This window comes from Sus scrofa, chromosome 13 (genome assembly GCF_054392235.1).
Source record: "Sus scrofa isolate SSC_HxYL_T2T_F1_AM1 chromosome 13, Sscrofa_HxYL_maternal_Yorkshire_Landrace_v2.0, whole genome shotgun sequence".
In the NCBI taxonomy this organism is placed as follows: domain Eukaryota; kingdom Metazoa; phylum Chordata; class Mammalia; order Artiodactyla; family Suidae; genus Sus; species Sus scrofa.
Genome location: NC_139395.1, coordinates 140,541,251 through 140,561,256, shown reverse-complemented (window position 1 = coordinate 140,561,256; position 20,006 = coordinate 140,541,251). Strand labels below are relative to the sequence as shown.

Genomic DNA, 20,006 nt, shown 5'->3' with positions numbered 1-20,006 from the left:
CAGAGACCTTGGAAAATAAAGTAGTAGGCAGCAAGCGGCCTGGTTGCTTGGAGTAGTCCCAAGGCAGCAGAGAAGAGGGGGACCAATCAAGATGTGTGGAGAAAAGAAGACATGGGGCGGGGCAGCCTAACTGGGGTATAGCATGAGGGGAACCTGATCCAAACACAGATTGGCTGTAAAGCACCCAGACAGCCTGGACATCCCAGAAGCACCATCCTCCTCCAACACTCCCTCCTAGTTAGGCCGCAAGAGCCTAACTCTTCTCACCCATGTGAATCAAGGGTGCTACAGTGGCCACCCAAACAGAGCCCCTGGGCCCACCCATGCCAAAAGCTCCATGGAGAAGAAGGGAAGATTGTGCTCTGGATCAGCCCAGGCAATGTTTTTGTGGACTCCTAAACCCTACACAGTCATCACATAGGTCCCACCATCTCAGCATCCCTGTCTTCTCCCTGGGATGACTTTTCAGAGTCCTGTGGCTGCTTCATCTCCCCATCTCTCATGCTTCTACAGCTCTTTGGTACTCTCCTATAGCATGAACACCATGCTCTTCTCCAGTATTTTGTAACCATGAAGCACCTTCCCACAGACAAGTACTTTCACCCTTAATCCAGAAAGAATGGGGGACATCAACATAATCACCACTGCTACTCCCATTTTACAGATAAGGAAACTGAGGCTTCTAGGAGACTTTATCTTCCCCTGGACCACCCCAACCTCTAGCCAGGCCTCTCCCAGCTCCTGAACCAACTGTGAGAGATACATATCATAAAGCAATCATATTCAGTACCTTTCTAATCTAATCTCTTGTGCCTAGGTCAATCCTAGGTTCTAATCACTGCAATGTCTTTCACCCTCATGTGTTGGTCCACAGTGCAGAACCGTGAATGCACCTCAAAGCCCTAGTCCAAAGCAGATGCCATCACTCCAGCCAGATTCTCCAGCCATGCTCCAGTGCCGGCGCCCACATCACTTCAACCAGGCCTCCCTTCCTATACTGGTGGCTCTACAGGCGCAGTCCCTGATATGAGAGGAAGACATCTCTTCTGAGTTGCAAGCAGTCCCCTTTCTGGGCTGACCAGCAGAGTCCACCATTACTGGACTACCCCCAGGCCTGATGCCCCTTCCAACACCAAGCCTCAGGCCACGCATCTCCTTCTACTGGCTTCCTCCTGAGTAAGATTTATTCTACGTCAACCAAAACTTGCACCTGGTTTACAGATTTCCACCTCTTTCCAATTTCTATCCTTCTTCTTGCTCATTATGCTCTTCTGTTACATAAACTAAGTCTACTTGCTTTAAATGATAGCTCAGAGAGAGCAGATAACTTGCCCAAGACTATACAGCTAGTAAGTGGCAAAGCTGGGATTTGAACTCAGCTCTCCTAAAGCCAAGCCCTGTGTTTGTTCCGCTAATTCCTACTTTCTCTCTATTGCAACATTCAGGAAGCCACCTATGCATGAGAGGGTGGAGACCACATCTCATCCTCTTTAGTAATAATGACAGCAACAAGAGTTACCAGTGAGGGCCCTGTACCTGCTCAGTGCTCTACCAGCAGCCCTAAGAGGTGTTACTGTTCTTGTTTTCAGATGAGAACATGAAAAAGTAATTTACTAAATATGAGACTAGCTGAAGGCCATGCTTTCAGACTACCACAGTGATGTATCACCTCTGGTTCAACTGTAATTCCTAGTGCACAGCAGTGGTCAAAAGTGCGGGTTAACTGAATAAGAAAACGTAACTGGAGACAGCTAAATGGAAGGCCCTGAAAAATAATTTGTGATCAGACCAGGCAAGGCTGGTGAAACCTGCCATCACCCTGCAGCAAAACCAAAAATAATATTGTTCCTGGGTAGTCCCTGGCAATAGTATGAAAATGACTTCAAGCAAGGATTTTGACTCCAGTTTCACTCCTGAATGCTGTGTGACTTTGGGCAAGTCCTTTCCACCTATCTCTGGGTTTCATTTCCCCATCTATGAAAAAACAACCAGATCAGTAGCTAGACTGGGTCAGTGGTTCTCATCAGCACAGACACAGCCTGAGAGCTTGTTGGAATTGCATATTCATGATATACTATATCCTAAGCCCTGGGACAGGGTCCAACAAACCCTCCAGGATGACTCTGGTGACCCTCTGAGTCTGAGAACCACTGGACTAGATGACTTCTCTGATCCTTCCAGCTATTCCACTCTGAGAACCTGAAGCTTCCTCAATTCAGCATCATCAAAGTCCTCCCAATGATGCCACTCTGATTTCAACCTGGCATGAACTTCAGTCAGCTGGCTCTCTCATCTGGCTGAGTCTGACATCTCCTCCTGTGACTAATGCAGAAGGCCCTAAGAAATAGTTGACTCCACTGCACTTCTTTTTCCAATTTACCACCTCAGCAGTATGCATCCTGTCACTATATTAAAAAAAAGTAGAGACATTAGCAAGGAAACCCAAGCATGAGCACTGTGGCATCCTGGTGCCATCTTTCAAAACCCTAAGGCAAGTGAGTAAGAGACTCCCATATACTCTGCTACCTTCCTAAGTTCAGCAATCTCTCTTTACTACCAAGTGAGCTGAAAGAATGAGAGGATTTGATTTGTACATCAGTGACACATGTACATGAAACAAAAAATTTTTTTTTCGTTTTACGGTTGCCCGTGCAACATATGGATGCTCCCAGGCTAGGGGTCAAACTTACTTTCAGCTGCCAGTCACAGCCACAGCCACAGCCACACCAGATCCAAGCCACATCTATGACCCATGCCGCAGTTTGCGGCAATGCTAGATTCTTAATCCACAGAGAGAGGCCAGGGATCCAACCCGCATCCTCAAAGACACTGTGTTGGGTTCTTAACCTGCTGGAGCCACAACAGGAACTCTTAACAAAATATTTTTTTCTTAGTACTTCTGTTTCAAAAAAAAAAAAATTCCAGATCAACCTTAGAAGAATGGAAACATATCCCAAAGAATACCCTACTCTCCATGCAGACTATCAATAAATGGATTATTCATTGCTGCAACTCTGAAATAAAGCATGAAAGTCTATTGTGAAATGAATGAATGAATGAACAAATAAAAGAGCATCTTCTCTGGGCTGATATTTGGGGGATGTATGTAAAGATTAGCAAGTTACAATCCTGTTGTAAAGGAATTAAGTTTGAGAGTAGTGTGGGTGATGTCAAACCTGTCCATCCATCCATCCAATCATCCATCCACCCAACCATCCATGCATCCATCCATCCATTCAACAAGTGTTTGCTATGCCTCTGCCAGATTCCAGATGGGAATGAATGTTCTAAAGAAGTTGAAGACCCAAAATAAGATAGGTATACAGATAACTATAACAGAAGGTGAAAAGTGTTCAGTGCCCTGCACATAGTCCAGATAGGGCCACAGGAAATCCTAAGAGGAAGGGATTATTTCCTGCTTAGGGATGAAGGGTGGAAATCAAGACCTGCTTAATGGATGAAGTGCTGGACCCTGAAGATCAAATTGGATTATAACAGGTGATGATGGCAGAGAACAGCAATCCAAACTGAGAGAGTGCTATCACAAAAGCAAGAGTAAGTGAAAGCAGTGGAGGTTAAGTTCCAACAGTCAGTTGGTCCATAAATGAGAGATTAAAAAGGATATAGGTGGGGACAGTAAAAAGATCAGTGGTTGCCAAGTGTTGGATTAGGAGGTAGGAATGAATAGAATAGGCAGGGAGTTCCCATCATGGCACAGTGGAAACGAATCTGACTAGGAACCATGAGTTTGCAGGTTCGATCCCTGGCCTTTCTCAGTGGGTTAAGGATCCAGCATTGCTGTGCCTGTGGTGATTCAACCCCTAGCCTTGGAACCTCCATATGCTGTGGGTGCGGCCCTAAAAAGAAAAAAAAAATTAAAATTAAAATAAGAAATAAAAAAAAATTTTAAAAAGGAAATGAATACGCAGTTGGTAGGATTCTTAGGGCACTGAAATATTCTGTATAATGATGGATACATGTCATTATACATTTATCCAAGCCCATAGAATGTACAACACTGAGAGTGAACCCAAATGTAAACTATGGACTCTGGGTGATAATGATATATACCATTATCATCAATGGGTTCATCAATGGCAACAAATGTACCACTCCAGGGGGAGACAGTGATAAGGGAGGAGGCTATGCATGTATGGGGGGCAGGGAGCATGAGAGAAATCTCTGTACCTTCCTCTCAGTTTGGCTGTGAGTCTAAAACTACTCAGCCACCACATCCCTGTCTTCCTCCAGGGTACCAGTGCCTGCCGCAGGCTAACTCTACTTACTATGCCATGTCGTTTCACTACTGTTTTCTGTAATTTATAAAACACATACTGCCCACGAGTTTGTATTTTTAATTCCTGTAAGAAGTTTTGGGATCCAATTTGTGTGAAAGTCAGACTGCAACATAATGTAGTATTGTATGATAAAAGCCTCCAAGAATAAAAACAGACAGTATACCCTGCTTATCAGAAACTCAAACACTGCTTCCATTCCTGAGTGTCACAGATTTCCTTATGAATGGCTGGTTTTTGTTCTACATCAAAATTGTCCCCGTCCTCTTGAAATAAGTTCTAAGGATGAACTTTCCTAATTTCCAAAGCTGCTTCTTTTCAAACATTTATTGAGAACCTACTATCTTGCAGGCTATGCTAAAAGTAAGCGTCTTGGCTTACTTAACTTTCACAAGGTAAACTGTGGTACTTTATTAGTATTAAGTACTGTGAAGCATCACTGACCACTGACCCACTTTACAAATAAGGACGACTGAGGCATACAGTGGAAAAGCCTGGATTCAAATCCAGATCTTCCAGAGTCCCTGACCGCTGCTCACTCATCCCTTTACTAACAGGTATAGGATCAGGGCACTTCCATCATTTTTTGACCTTTTCTGGGCTTCCAGCTTTATCCAACATCAACATTCCCATTCCCATCATCATTCCCCAGTCCTCATCTCAGTCTCCTCCCCTGAAAACAAGGACACTGAATTATAGTGATATTTAAGCCTTCCTTTACCAGAGCCCTTTCAAACAGAAAAAGCAGAGAAGGGCAAGAAAAATGGGCCCCATCCTGCCCCATTTCATCCACAGCTGCTCCAGTTTATTCATTCAGCATTACATGTTGTAACAGGCTTTTCTATTAAAAAAAATCCCTCCCTAGCTATTTAAAAAAAGAAAAATGAAAGTTTTAAAGCCACTCTAGGCTAGGGACATATCAGCTAAATACAGTGTAGTACCCTGGACTGCATCCTGCAAAAGAAAGAGAACATTAATGGCAAAATCGGTAAATGCTAAAGAGTCTGGAGTTTAGTTAATAGAAATGTACCAATGCCAGTTTCTTAGGTTTTTGGTTTTTGGTTTTGTTTTTTTATTTTTGCTTTTTTAGGGCCGCACCCGAGGCTAGGGGTCTAATCGGAGCTGCAGCCGCCGGCCTATGCCAGAGCCACAGCAATGCCAGATCCAAGCTGCGTCTGCGACCTACACCACAGCTCACGGTAATGCTGGATCTTTGACCCACTGAGCGAGGCCAGGGATCGAACCCGCAACCTCATGGTTCCTAGTCGGATTCATTTCCACTGCTCCACAACGGGAACTCCCAGTTTCTTAGTTTTGACAAATGAATGTACTGTGGTAATAAGATGTTGAAAATGAGAGAAACAGTGAGAGGTGTATGGAAATTCTCTGTACAATCTACAACTATTCCATAAAGCTAAAAGTATTCCAAAATGAAAAGTTTATTTTAAGACAGAAAAAAACCCCACTCATATCTAATATATTGTCCAAATCACAATTTTCTGAATTTTTAAGGATAACATACTGACAGTAGCTAACATTTAATGGATGCTTACCATGTGTCACACTCTGTTCTAAGGGTTGGTTCTGTATCAACTCACTTTATCACCACAAGGAGACAGGTAATTTTCTTATTCCCATCAAAGCTTCAAAATGTTTCTGGATTTTTAAGTAGATATATATAACTAGGAAAATCCAAAGAACTAATCACAAAGCTCAAGAAGTGAGGATTACGGTTAATATAAAAAATAGAAAGCCAAAGGACTCTCAAGGTAAATCCCTAACTTTAGAAAATCTTTCCCAGAACAAAACCAAACCTCATTGCCATTACTAATGGTGACTCCACGCGTGAACAACGTCTCTGGGCTCGTGCTGGCTCCTGTGCCCCGTGACACGACATTCTTGATTATTTGCACCCCCTGCTCATGTTATGCCTCTGCCAGACTGCCTGCTGACATTTCATCCCCATCCAGTTAGATAGTGAAATGAAATATGTAGGCTGCCTTTTCAAAGTCTATGAATCAAGCTCTCTATGTGATTAGTTTTCCCAGGTGCTTAAGAATCCACGCTGAGTATTTAAGAGCACATTGCCCAGTTCTAGAAAGCAAAAAACCTTCCTCTTCAGTTTGTAATGTTTCTCACTGGCTATGGTTTCCACCAAGTATCAAACAGAGGTCAGAAAGCTTCTCACTTTCATTGTGGGCTTCCTCAAAGCAAGACTTGGTCTCATGCATTGAAGAATATTTGTTCAATAAAGAACTGGTTCTGAGGAGTTCCGTCATGGCTCAGTGGTTAACGAATCTGACTAGCATCCACAAGGACACAGGTTCAATCCCTGGCCTCACTCGGTGGGCTAAGTATCCAGCGTTGCCATGAGCTGTGGTGTAGGTCGAAGATGAGGCTTGGATCCTGTGTTGCTATGGCTGTGGCGTAGGCCAGCAGCTATAGCTCCAATTTGACCCCTGGCCTGGGAACCAACATATGCAGTGGGTACAGCCCTAAAAAGCAAAAAAAGAAGAAAGAAAAAAAGAAAAAAAAGAACTGGTTTTGAAGAACAAATAGGCTCCTGGAAAGATTTGCAGCTGGCCAGGATCACCATTTCCTTAGCTGCCCCACCATTATAGCCATTTGTCTTTAGAAGGTTCCAGAGTGGACACCCTCCATGAGCAGAGCCAGAAAGGAAAAAAGAATCCTTAAGAGGGGTTCCCCAGGGGCTCAGTGAGTTAAGGATCTGGCGTTGTCATTGCTATGGCTTGGGTCACTGCTGTGGCAGGTTCAATCCCTGGCCTAGGAACTTCCACATGATTTGGGTGCAGCCAAAAAAAAAAAAAAAAAAAATCCTTACAAGATAGGCAGTTATCCAGCTGGGCAATAGGAGAGGAACATTTATAGCATAAGGAGTGTTGGCAAAGAACAGATAAGCTTGAGTGGCAAAAGAGGAGATATGACTAAAATGTCACAGGCAATATAAAGAAAATGAGTCCAGTAGGAGGCTGGGCATAGGAGAACCATGCCCCCTATATAAGGACATGGAGCTCAGCTCATTGCCCATTCCATCATATTACCAGGCTCAAAGATATACATCTCAGAGTTCCCGTCATGGCGCAGTGGTTAACAAATCCGACTAGGAACCATGAGGTTGCGGGTTCAGTCCCTGCCCTTGCTCAGTGGGTTAACAATCTGGCGTTGCCGTGAGCTGTGGTGTAGGTTGCAGACGCGGCTCGGATCCCGCGTTGCTGTGGCTCTGGCATAGGCCAGTGGCTACAGCTCCGATTCGACCCCTAGCCTGGGAACCTCCATATGCCGCAGGAGTGGCCCAAAGAAATAGCAAAAAGACAAAAAAAAAAAAAAAAAGATATACATCTCATCAAACAACCCAGACTGACTCCAGCAAATGTCGACTTAGCAAATACTAACACTCAACATGTTTAGTTGAAAGGACCTCACGAGCACACCTAGCCTACGCTAACCTTACGCAGATGGATAAAGTGAGGCTCAGAAAGGGGAAAACTCATGCCCAAAAACAGAAGCCAGATCTACTCCTTTGCCTGTGCTTCTTTCCATACAGACATGGTTTAAAAGGTGGACACTGAAAGAACGCAGCCTGACGACAAATCTCCCCTGGCATGGGGATCAGCTCAAGCATGTTTCAGCTGCTGGTTGCTATTGGAGAGGAGAAAATTGGTAGCACCATTTTAAGTGGAATAAATGACTTGTCAGGAAGAATATAAACAGTAACTTTCCTCTGATGGAAAGGATGATACAGATAGATAATGAAAAATGCAGACACAAGTGACTCATCAGAAGAAGGGATGCTGGGAAGGAAGGACAGGTGGAGGAGGTGGGACGCAAAGGAGCAAAGAGACACCAGACCTGACAGAACCAAGCCATCCGTGAAGCCATCCAGGGGCTCTTCCCCAAACACAGCATCAGATGTCTTATAGAAGATATCGCTACTGCACATGGACAGTTCCTCAGCTGAAACGAGGCCCAAAGCAGAGAGTTCTGCACCCAAGTCTGCCACCTCTACCTCTCCAGATTCAGGCTATAACAAAAATTGGCCTAAGCTGTATCCGTGTGTCTGGAGGGGAGGGGTGTCTCTACCAAATCAGTCATGTCACAGTTGTTCTATTCCCAATGACACTTTAGCAATCCTCCAGGCCTCTCTGCTTATGCAAATTGTGTCTTTCTCACAAGCCCAGCTCCTCTCCGTGAGTAAAGTCTGCTCTGACTTCCCACCTTCAACCCCAGCCAGAAGGCCCTGTGCCTGAAATCATCTACTTTTTCTGCATGCCGTTCATACAAATCAGAAGTTCTAACTCTGTATGGATTACTAAGGTGAATGCCTGAGTACCCCACTCTTAGGCTGAGATGCTGAGAGACAGGATCCATAGCCCACAGTGACTTTTCCCAAAGCACTTCAGAACAATACCCAAGAAATGTCGGAGTGGCGGGATTGGTGTACAGAGATTCTAGGATCTAAAACTTTGGGAACAAACCTCTTGATAAGTCACAATGCACATTAGTTTCCTAAAGACTCAGCTAAGTCCCACAGTAAAGATACAAATTTAATTTTGTTTAACCTGCCTGGACTTTTCCAAACTTACTTAGCCACGAGACCTTTTCTCATAGAACACTAAGAGACCTCAGTACTCCTAGAGCAGCATCTTATCCAATATTTCTACTAGTGTACCTCCCAAACTAGATTGTGTGTTTTCCTTAACAGCAAGGATCTTGTCCAAATCATCACAGTATCCTTGACACCCAGCAGAGTGCATTACAAACTGTAGGCCAAAAAATACATGTTAAATGAATGCATTTCTAACATGAGAAAATAAAACAAATATGTCAACATGACCTCCCCTTTATCTTTCTAAGTGTTTAAAAGAATGTCTAACACAGAGAACGTGTTCAGTAATTCTTAAAAAATGGAATAGAATGGAGTTCCCGTCGTGGCACAGTGGTTAACAAATCCGACTAAGAACCATGAGGTTGCAGGTTCGATCTCTGGCCTTGCTCAGTGGGTTAACAATCCATTGCTATGGCTGTGGCGTTGGCTGGTGGATACAGCTCCAAATGGACCCCTAGCCTGGGAACCTCCACATGCCACGGGAGTGGCCCAAGAAATGGCAAAAAGACAAACAAAAAAAGGAATAGAATGAAATGGAATGGAAAAATTTCTCATCTATGCCCCAAGCCAGAAGTTCCCATAACAGAGCGGACCCTTAACTCTTCTCCTTCTTTACCCAAATGGAGTGTCGACCAGAAGAAAATAAGGATGACAAATCCAAAGGGTAAAACCAGGAGAAAACCAAAGGCCCTCTGGGGTGGGAGGTAGGGAAATGGTGTTTACAAACTGATGGGGATAAACAAGACCTGTCTGTATCTAATTTAGACTTAATAAGATAGTTTGCTGAATGTTAATTAAATACTCAGTGGTTGTTACCAACTGTGGTGATTAACTTAATTTTGAATTAAATAAGCAATAAATGCTTAACTCAAGTTCTATTAAATTTTACCCACCAAGTGAGGAATATGAGGCTGTTAATTGACTTTAAACAAGATAGTTATAGCAAGTTAGTTGAATTTTTATTACCTGAAGATAACTGCCTTATTAAAACTAAATCAACTATGTTATTGATAAAGAAATATGTCACCTCTTATTCCTATTTACCAAAAATATGTCCAAAAAGGTTCAGAGTTGATCTAAAAAGCTTAGATGGGGTAATTTTTTTTTCTAGTCCTATTTTTTTTTTCCCTGCTATACAGCATGAGGATCAAGTTATTCTTACATGTATACATTTTCCCCCACCCTTTGTTCTGTTGCAACATGAGTATCTAGACAAAGTTCTCAATGCTATTCAGCAGGATCTCCTTGTAAATCTATTCTAAGTTGTGTCTGATAACCCCAAGCTCCCGATCCCTCCCACTCCCTCCCCCTCCCATCAGGCAGCCACAAGTCTCTTCTCCAAGTCCATGATTTTCTTTTCTGAGGAGATGTTCATTTGTGCTGGATATTAGATTCCAGTTATAAGTGATATCATATGGTATTTGTCTTTGTCTTTCTGGCTCATTTCACTCAGGAGGAGATTCTCTAGTTCCATCCATGTTGCTGCAAATGGCATGATGTCATTCTTTTTTATGGCTGAGTAGTATTCCATTGTGTATATATACCACCTCTTCCGAATCCAATCATCTGTCAATGGACATTTGGGTTGTTTCCATGTCCTGGCTATTGTGAATAGTGCTACAATGAACATGCAAGTGCATGTGTCTCTTTTAAGTAGAGTTTTGTCCGGATAGATGCCCAAGAGTGGGATTGTGGGGTCATATGGAAGTTCTATGGATAGATTTCTAAGGTATCTCCAAACTGTTCTCCATGGTGGCTGTACCAGTTTACATTCCCACCAACAGTGCGGGAGGGTTCCCTTTTCTCCACAACTCCTCCAGCACTTGTTCTTTGTGGATTTATTAATGATGGCCATTCTGATTGGTGTGAGGTGGTATCTCATGGTAGTTTTGATTGCATTTCTCTTATAATCAGCAATGTTGAGCATTTGTTCATATGTTTGCTGGCCATCTGTATATCTTCCTTGGAGAACAGTCTATTCAGGTGTTTTGCCCATTTTTCCATTGATTGATTGGCTTTTTTGCTGTTGAGTTGTATAAGCTGCTTATATATTCTAGAGATTAAGCCCTTGTCGGTTGGATCATTTGAAACTATTTTCTCCCATTCTGTAAGTTGTCTTTTTGTTTTCTTTTTGGTTTCCTTTGCTATGCAAAATTCTAGTCCTTTTTTAATAATGTTTATTCATTTAAGAATGAACACAAATGTAAGAGATAATGAGGTCTATGAAGGAGTTACATATGAGACGGAAAAAGCAGGTGATCATATTTTCTACAACAAAAATCAGGACTCAGCTTCCTCAATGTAGATACAGTTTGGAGATGTTATTTAGATATCACAATTCTGTAATTTCCAGGATGTTCCCATGGTTTAAATGGCTATTAATACAAAACATAAGAAATCATAATTGCTGTGCAAATAAATGATTGGCTCTGTTACTTAACAAGCTGAATGATTTTGGTAATTAACCTCTTTCTTCAAGATCTCAGCAACCACACACATTAAATGAGATTGGAGTGGAGATCACTGACTTTATTCACTTTTTTTCTTTGTAGAATGCATAGCCCCTGAAACAGTCCCTGGTACATAGTAGGTGCCCAATAAACACTGACTGAGTGAATGAATATATAAACTGGATTTTAGGCAACTCCAAACACCAAACATTTTCAGCCCGTTCATTTGAAGCTTCTCCAGCCCAAACCATTTTAAAATATTGCCATTTGGAGTTCCCTTCATGGCGCAGTGGTTGACGCATCTGACTAGGAACCATGAGGGCATTGCAGGTTCGATCCCTGGCCTTGCTCAGTGGGTTAGGGATTCCGAGTTGCCATGAGCTGTGGTGTACCTCGCAGACGAGGCTGGGATCCTGCGTTGCTGTGGCTCTGGCGTAGGCCAGCGGCTACAGCTCCGATTTGACCCCTAGCCTGGGAACCTCCATATGCCGCGGGAGCGGCCCTAGAAAAGGCAAAAAGACCAAAAAAAAAAAAATATATATATATATATGTATATATATATATATGTGTGTGTGTATGTATATATATAGCCATTTGACAGCTCTCGCAAGACGACACACAAACTCTAAAACACTACTTGGAAAATTTTTCACTAAATAAAGGAATGCAGCTTGAAACAATAATGAAATATGATTTCTTACATATTAATTTAGTGGAGACAAATGCAAGTTATAAAATTAAATCCTGGGGAAGACGTAGAGAAACCAGTTAGTCCACACATTGCTAATGACTCTGCAAATTAGTACAATCTTTCTGGAGGCTGAATGGCAAACTGTATAAAAAGTAATAGAATTATTCAGTACTATGTCCTTATAATTCTCCTTTGAAAGAGCTTAAAACTTATTTAACCAGCTGATAAACATTTATTTAAGGTCTACCTGCTGTGGGTCATACTTTATGGGGAAATATAAGGGAAAAGATCTTAGCTGTCTTATCATCTGGTGGATGGCAGAGAGCAAAGAGAACAAAGATAGCATTTTTTTCCACAGGTCAGGCTTCAGTGCTTTCCTACACTGACCACGGAATCCCTTCCACAAGCACCTTACACAGAAGGCACTATTACCCCTTTCACAGATAAGCAATTGGAGGTTCGGAGAGGCCGAGTAACCAGTATTAAGATTATATGGGTGTTCCCGTCATGGCACAGCAGAAATGAATCTGACTAGGAACCATGAGGTTGCTGGTTCAATCCCTGGCCTCACTTAGTGGGTTAAGGATCCGGCCTTGCTGTGAGCAGTGGTGTAGGTCGCAGACGAGGCTCGGATCTGCCACTGCTGTGGATGTGGGGTGTAGGCCGGCAGCTGTAGCTCTGATTCGACCCCTAGCCTGGGAACCTCCATATGTTGCGGGTGCAACAGCCCTTTAAAAAAAAAAAAAAAAGATTATATGACTATCAAAAGGTAGAGTTGTGACTGGAACCCAGAACTGTCTGACTCCCCAGCCATACAGGCATTTTTTACTACATCCTTAAGGAGATCAGATACATACTCACATAGCCACATAATACAAGGGACAAAATGGTAACCAGTGTAAGGGAAAGTGGGAATGCCAAAGAAATCCTTGTCTTCAGGAAATAATTTAGAAGGAAGTAAAACCATTTGTCCACTGATGTTTACACTGCATGTTTTAACATATTGAATTCTACCTAATTTCTTTGAAAAATATCCTAGTGCCCACAGTGGTAATATTTACAGCAGGATTTGTCAATTTCAACAAATCTTTAGTTACATAAGAGACAGATATAAGGCCCAGGCCAAAAGAAGGAAGAGCTTTTCTTGCAATAATATTTAGTGAAAGGAAACACTGTACACACACAGAAAGGTGAACATACTCCTTTAGGGTTAAGATCAAGAATATGGTCTCCTAAGAGATCAGAGAGAGGTATTCAGTCAGGTAAGAGTTTGGTGAGAGCTTTTTCAGTGCGGATTTTTTTTTTTTAATGAAGTTGAGTAAATATATTCTAAATGAGATATTTTCCATTGTCTTTTGATAACAGATTGATTAATGTTTAGAGGAGCTCAGTTAGGTTTTTGTTTTTTTGGGGCTTTTTTGTTGTTGTCTTTTTAGGACCGCACCTGAGGCATATGGAGGTTACCAGGCTAGGGGTCTAATCAGAGCTGTTGCCGCCAGCCTACGCAAGAGCCACAGCAACACCAGATCCGAGCCTCGTCTGCGACCTACACCACAGCTCACGGCAAGGCCGGATCCTTAACCCAATGAGCAAGGCCAGGGATTGAACCCACAACCTCATGGTTCCTAGACAGATTTGTTTCCACTGCACCATGATGGGAACTCTCTCAATTAGGTTTTTTACTACTAAAGATTCTCCTAAAAATCAAGTTGTCATTTATTACTTCACTCACATTATCCATGCACATGTTCATTCAACAAACATTTATTAAATCCTTACCACATAGCAGAATCCCCAATGGATCTTAGGATATGAATATGAACAAAAGCTAGAGCCTGTCTTGGGGATCTACGTGGGCTGGCAATAGGATGAATGCGAAACTATGCTAATAGAAAACTCAAGTTGAAGTTATGGTTCAATGTCCAGCTACTATGGACCCTGGGCAAGTCATTTAATCTTTCCCAGTCTCATTCCTGAACAGTAAAATTTGAATAATAATAACAACTCACAGGACTATTGTGAGGATCTACCTATAGGAAAACACATGATTAACTGTAAAGCATTGTAAAAATGTCGACTAGTAGAAGGTGTCCTAAATATATGGTGGATCCCATTTTGATCGGGACCATGCAGGCTGGCCTAGGCCACAAAGATATCCCTGGTGAGTGTTAACTTACTATCTTCAAAATGGTTATTCCCTCCACATTCTACATGAACCAGAGTCCACCATTCTTAATGCCTAATCATCCATGTTTAATTATCTCTGCCTTTTGTCCAGTTTGGCTAAAATGATCTGGGAGAGCCAAATGGATAGAAGAACTTCAGGTAAGATTGTTATAAGAAACTTTTCTAGGGAAAAAAGGGAGAGAGGGAGGGAAGGAGGGACTTAAAAAAAAAAAAAAGAATCGGGGTTAATATACGTCAAAGACGTTCTAGACCAAGTCTTCAACCAGTGCCTGAGTTTTCACTACTACATCACAATCTGCTTGAGTGTCTCTGGTGATTAGAGATTCAACAACTCCAGAAAGAGCCAATTCCATGGAATCTCCTAATTAGATTAAAAAAAAAAAAAAAAAAGATACAAAATGATGGAGATCCTCCTCTTGACAAACAGTTATCTCAACAACTAGGCACCTGTACCCCTCTAAAGACACTGCACAGAGGATGGATCACCTGGGGGTTATCTCAAAACCATGGCTGTGACTCTGTATGTGTTACCTATTCAAGGCCTAGTCTCCGCTCGTTTAAATTAGGATATCAGATGGCCTCTATTCCACCTGTGGACTGTCGCACAGATCCATTGCCTCAACCCTAATTCAGCTACCATTATGTTGTGCCTGGACTACAGCAGCACATCTCACCATCTCCAGTACCCTCCCCCTCCAATCCATCCAGCACACAGTAACCCATCACTGTCCTAAAGCACAGATCTAGTCACCTCCTTTTCCTAGCTGATGCTTCTTTCACAGTGCAGTCTCAGCTCCTCAGTCAGCAATCAAAGACCTGTCTCAATCCAAGTCCCAAACTACTCTCACATCCTCATTTCCAATGGCCTCTCTACTCTGCAGTCTGCCCCCCAAAATTCCAATTTTCCAATGCACCATGTATTTTCTCACCTCCAAGTCCCTATTATGTTATTTCCTTTGCTTAGTGACCCCCTCCTCCTCAGACAAACCCTCCGTCATCCTTCAAGGCCGAATCAAATGACAGTTTTTTTTTATCTGTGAAGTTACCCCCAGGTGCCTAGAGTTGGTCATTGTTCAAGGAGAGTCACCAGATATTTTTTGCATATATTTTACATACGCTCTGGATTATTAAATGACCTCTGGAAGTAGGGATAGCACAGCATTCATGTTTCTCTCCCCCAAACATAGACTGAAGTTTTACTCATTCATTCGCAGGTACACCTGGCACCTGGTGTCAAATGAATGAATACACAAATGCAGCAAAATGACGGACAGATGTGTCTTTAGGGTCCTGTCAGCTGTCATTACTGGAACCCTCAGTCTCCAAGTGAAGCTGCTGTGAGCAGATTGGAAACAACCAGACTACTGGAAAGCTGACCTACCTTTCACCTCATTCTAAGAAAAGGTGCTGCTTACCTTCCAGGTCACTGCAGAGTTTGCCTTTCCCACGAGTCAGGACACACCCAGCCCTCTGGGTAGCAACTCCCTACTACAGTTCCTGAAAATGATTCATTTTCATACCAAACAAGACAGAAGCTCCAGGTGCCAATTAAGTTTTTGGTTTTTGTTTTTGTTCTTGGGAACTAAACAAGAACCAGATTCTTTGGAAATTCATTAGGCAGAATAAGCACAGGTTACTCTGATGACCTCTTGGCATAGAATTTGGTACCACACTGGGGCTTCCAAAGTTACAGTTAGAGATCTTTATCAAGGTGGGACACTGGATGGAAAATAGGTTCAAAAACCAAGATAAAGTACACACATTGGACAGTGGACAGAGAATCCATCTTATTTCTTAACTATTAGTAGCCAGAGCACTTTTAGCTGCCCCATCATATCTTGGACAAGGCCTTCCTGTTCTTCAATGTTTAGCCCTTCCAGCAAGATTCTGCACATGTTCCAGAGAACTCCTTAAGTCCTCTATCTGTACTACTCTCCTGGTACTTTCTTATATTCTAAACAGGTATTAACACATTTTTATCAACACTAATGAACTCTAACTGCCTGTTAACTAGTCATCCCCCTCAAACAACCCCCAACTTTAGTAGTTCACTGAACAAACATTTCTTGAGCACAAAAACAGTAGATGTTTGCAGACTTTTTACCCTAGGCCTGGCCTTAAACATATTACTCATAAACTTTACTCAATACTAACAAGTAGGGTGACCATATAATTTATCCTCCAAATGAGAACATCTTCGAAAGTGAAAGGGGTCACTAGCAATGCTACACCAGGACACAGGCATAAACTTAGGCTGTCCTGGGAAAACCAAAAAGTACGGTTCTTCTACTTCTGAAGAAAGTATTGTTGCTACGGACATTTTTACAGACAAGAAAATTGAGACTAACTTTAAGGACAGGATTCAAAAAGCAGTCTCCTAAAAATGCCAAGGAACTCACACTACATATGGCCACAGTCATCTTCTCCAAGTGGGATAAGCAGCTCTGCCTCCTGAAGCCCTCTGCACTATGGCGGCCAAGCTGTGGTGGATGGCTGAGTGGCTAAGGAATGTTGATAAGGGCTATGGCAGAAAAAGTGCCCAGACTGGGGATGGAAGGAGGCCAGAGCACATGCCTTGAAGATGAGTGAAATAACACTTCCTCTTCTGATCATCTGGCTTACCTGCCCCATGAAAGATTCCCATACAAGTTTCTGTGGAAGGCCTGAACCCACCCCTTAGCACCAGCTTTCCATGTGAACTTCAGGGGGCTCTGATGGCAGGCCATGACAGAAGAAAAGACTACAGGAGATGTAAAACACAAACACAACACAAACACAACACGAACAAAACCCAAGAGAGAGTGGGATGGCCACATGGAAGAAGGGACATTGCACAACCATTCACTGATGACAAACCATCTCTCTGCAAAACCTGCAAATGTATGTGAACATCTGTGGCACTCACCCCTCCAGAGTGACACTTCTCAACAGTGGTGCCCTCATGAATAAGAAGTCTAAAATGAGTAAGCTGGTGAACCAAATCGTCTGTGGCCACCATGTTGAGTAGCACAGCTAAGACTTGAACTTGGAGCAGCCTGGGTCTAAATCCCACGATCCCCTCCAGGAAGACAAGATGCCATTACTATGGGCTAGACACCATGCTGGGAACCCAGAACTATCCACATGTACCCACTGCATGGCCACATCACACACCATATGACTGCTTATAAAATACCATATAGCACAGGGTACTCTATTCAATAATGTGTAATAACCTATGTGGGAAAAGAATCTGAAAAGGAATGGATACAGTGATTTACTCTGAAACTAACACAACTTTGTAAGTCAACTATACTCCAAAAAAATTATTAAAAATAAATAAAAAGCAACCATATTGGTTAAATTAAAAAAAAACTATCATGGAAATGCCTAATTCTCACATATGTATCAGGATTATTATATGATCTCTGTAAGAAGGTAACTGAGGCACTTTCTGGAACTTGCTTAAGATCACAGGGCTAATGAGTTGCTCAAACACAGGTCCGTTTTCTTACACCAAAAACCAAGATGGTGATGGTAACAACTAAAATGAAAGCATCTGAAGCCCTTTCCCTCAAGGCTCTGGGGTCTCCAACCAGGCTCTGGGTTCTCCAACCAGTCTTTTTTTTTTTTTTTTTTGCTTTTTAGGGTCATACCCATGGCATATGGAGGTTCCCAGGCTAGAGGTCAAATCGGAGCTATAGCTGCTGGCCTGTGTCACAGCCACAGCTACATGGGATCTGAGCCATATCTGCAACCTACACCACAGCTTATAGCAACGCCAGATCCTTAACCCATTGAGCAAGGCCACAGATCGAACCCACAACCTCATGGTTCCTAGTAGGATTCGTTTCCGCTGAGCCATGATGGGAACTCCTCCAACTAGAGTTTTGGTTGCCTTCCAAAGTCACAGATGTGGGCAGCTAATGCTAATAATGGACACACCATGAAATAATAATATTTTCTCGCCTGAGTATCAGGCTGGCTAAGGACTTTCACATCAATCATCTCCTGCTCATCTGCAGAAGGGAAGGAAGTTATAGGACAGGAACTTTGAAGCTGGGGGTCTGACTCTCACTCTACCACTTAAGCACCCCATGGGACATGTATTCACCTCTCAACTGTTGTCCACATTCTATAAGAATGATCCCGCTAACCCATCTCTTGGATGAAAATTGGGAGGCTAAGTAATAAAAATGATTGCAAAATGCATTCACCATATAAAAAGTACTATGAAGGCTGTGAAATGCTAATGGGTTCTGTGAGTCGGACTCTAACAGCAGGTTTAAGATGGAAGGAAAAACCAGCAGGCTCTACCTGTAATGGATCTATTCTGACATCCTGAAAATCTTTAAGCAAGCAAAAATAAGTAAAAATAAAAGGTGATGGGGGGGATGCTGCCACAGGCAAGGAATCTTAACATTATCACCAAATCAGAAGCCTGGTTCTTAGAAACAAGAGAGTGGCATAAATGGCAGAAAAAGAAATAAATCCCCAAGCCACACACACACACCCAAACTGAACCTTCCTAATCACTTTGTTTTCAAAGTGCAAAGGACAATGTTCAAGCCCAGTAACAAGGATTTCCAAGTTTTATCCCCTCCCAAATTCTCCTAAGCAAAGCCCTTCAGGTAGGGTGGAGAAGGAATGCATCAGGCCAGGCTCAGCAGAAACAGAATCAAAAACACCTTGAAAGAAGGCAGGAAAGGGAGTAAAGGCCAACACCCAACTCCAGCTCAGCTGACAAGGGTGTGACTGAGCACTTCAGTCCTTTCCCTGGGGCCTCATCTGCAAAAGAAGGGGTCAAGTCACTCTGGCCACACCAAGGGCCCAGTCTACACTTCTGAGGCATGAACCCGCTGCCAGTCTACTGCTACTACTGCCTACAAGCTTTGGTACCCATAAAACAGTTTTTCTAGTCAAGGCTAATAAGCTGGTTAATAATTAGAAAGACAAGAATAGGAACTATGGTGCTTGATATGATTCTAACAGCAAACAACTTTTTCCCTCTCTACTCTGTTGACCTTGTTCAGACCCGGTATTTCCTGTCCTGGAACATTTCAGCAGCCTCTTAAGCAGGGTCCCTGCCTCTGGCCTTGACCGGCTATCACTCTGCTACCAGAGTCCTCTGAAACACAGATTTAATAACACCCTTTACTCGAAAAGTAACAAAAGCCCTCCTGTCCCCACTGCCAAGACCACTCCCATCATCCTTAACTCACGCTGTCAGCCCTGTGCAGTCTAACAGTCTAACCCTCGCTGGCCGGCCCCACCTTCCTCAGTGATTTCCAAAGTCCTCAAATACTCTTAGGTCTCAGGCCTATGCATATATATCAAGGTCTCTCTGCCTAGAAAGTTGTCCCACCTTTGTCTACCAAATGAACTCCTACTCACCCTTCAAAACCCAACTCAATGTCTTCTTTTCTGTGAGCATTTTTGCCTGTCCTTCCAGGTGGTTAGTCACCCCTTTCTTAGTGCCCCCATTAGCTGTTTGTTCAACATGCTAGTAGAGTGTTATGTTCTATTTCTGTCTGTCTCCTATTCTGGAAAGAAGATCCTTGAAGACAGAGCCTTAACTGACTTTGTAAGATTCATTTCCAGCATGTGGTAATCACTCAGTACCTGAATAATGTGCAGAACTAAATACAAGAGACTGATTTTTTAAGTTCAAGGTGAAAATGAACCTTGTGCCATGAAGCCATTATCAGACTCCTTGTCCCCTTCTACTCCACATGTATGTGTGATCACAGTCATTCTAAATGACTAAACAAGCAGTT

General features: G+C 42.7%; 1 protein-coding gene across 9 annotated transcripts in view; it reads right to left on the bottom strand.

The window, feature by feature from the left end:
* Positions 1–20,006, bottom strand: part of LPP (LIM domain containing preferred translocation partner in lipoma) — a 693,621-nt gene that overhangs the window by 667,947 nt on the left and 5,668 nt on the right. The gene's annotated exons all lie outside the window — the stretch shown is intronic.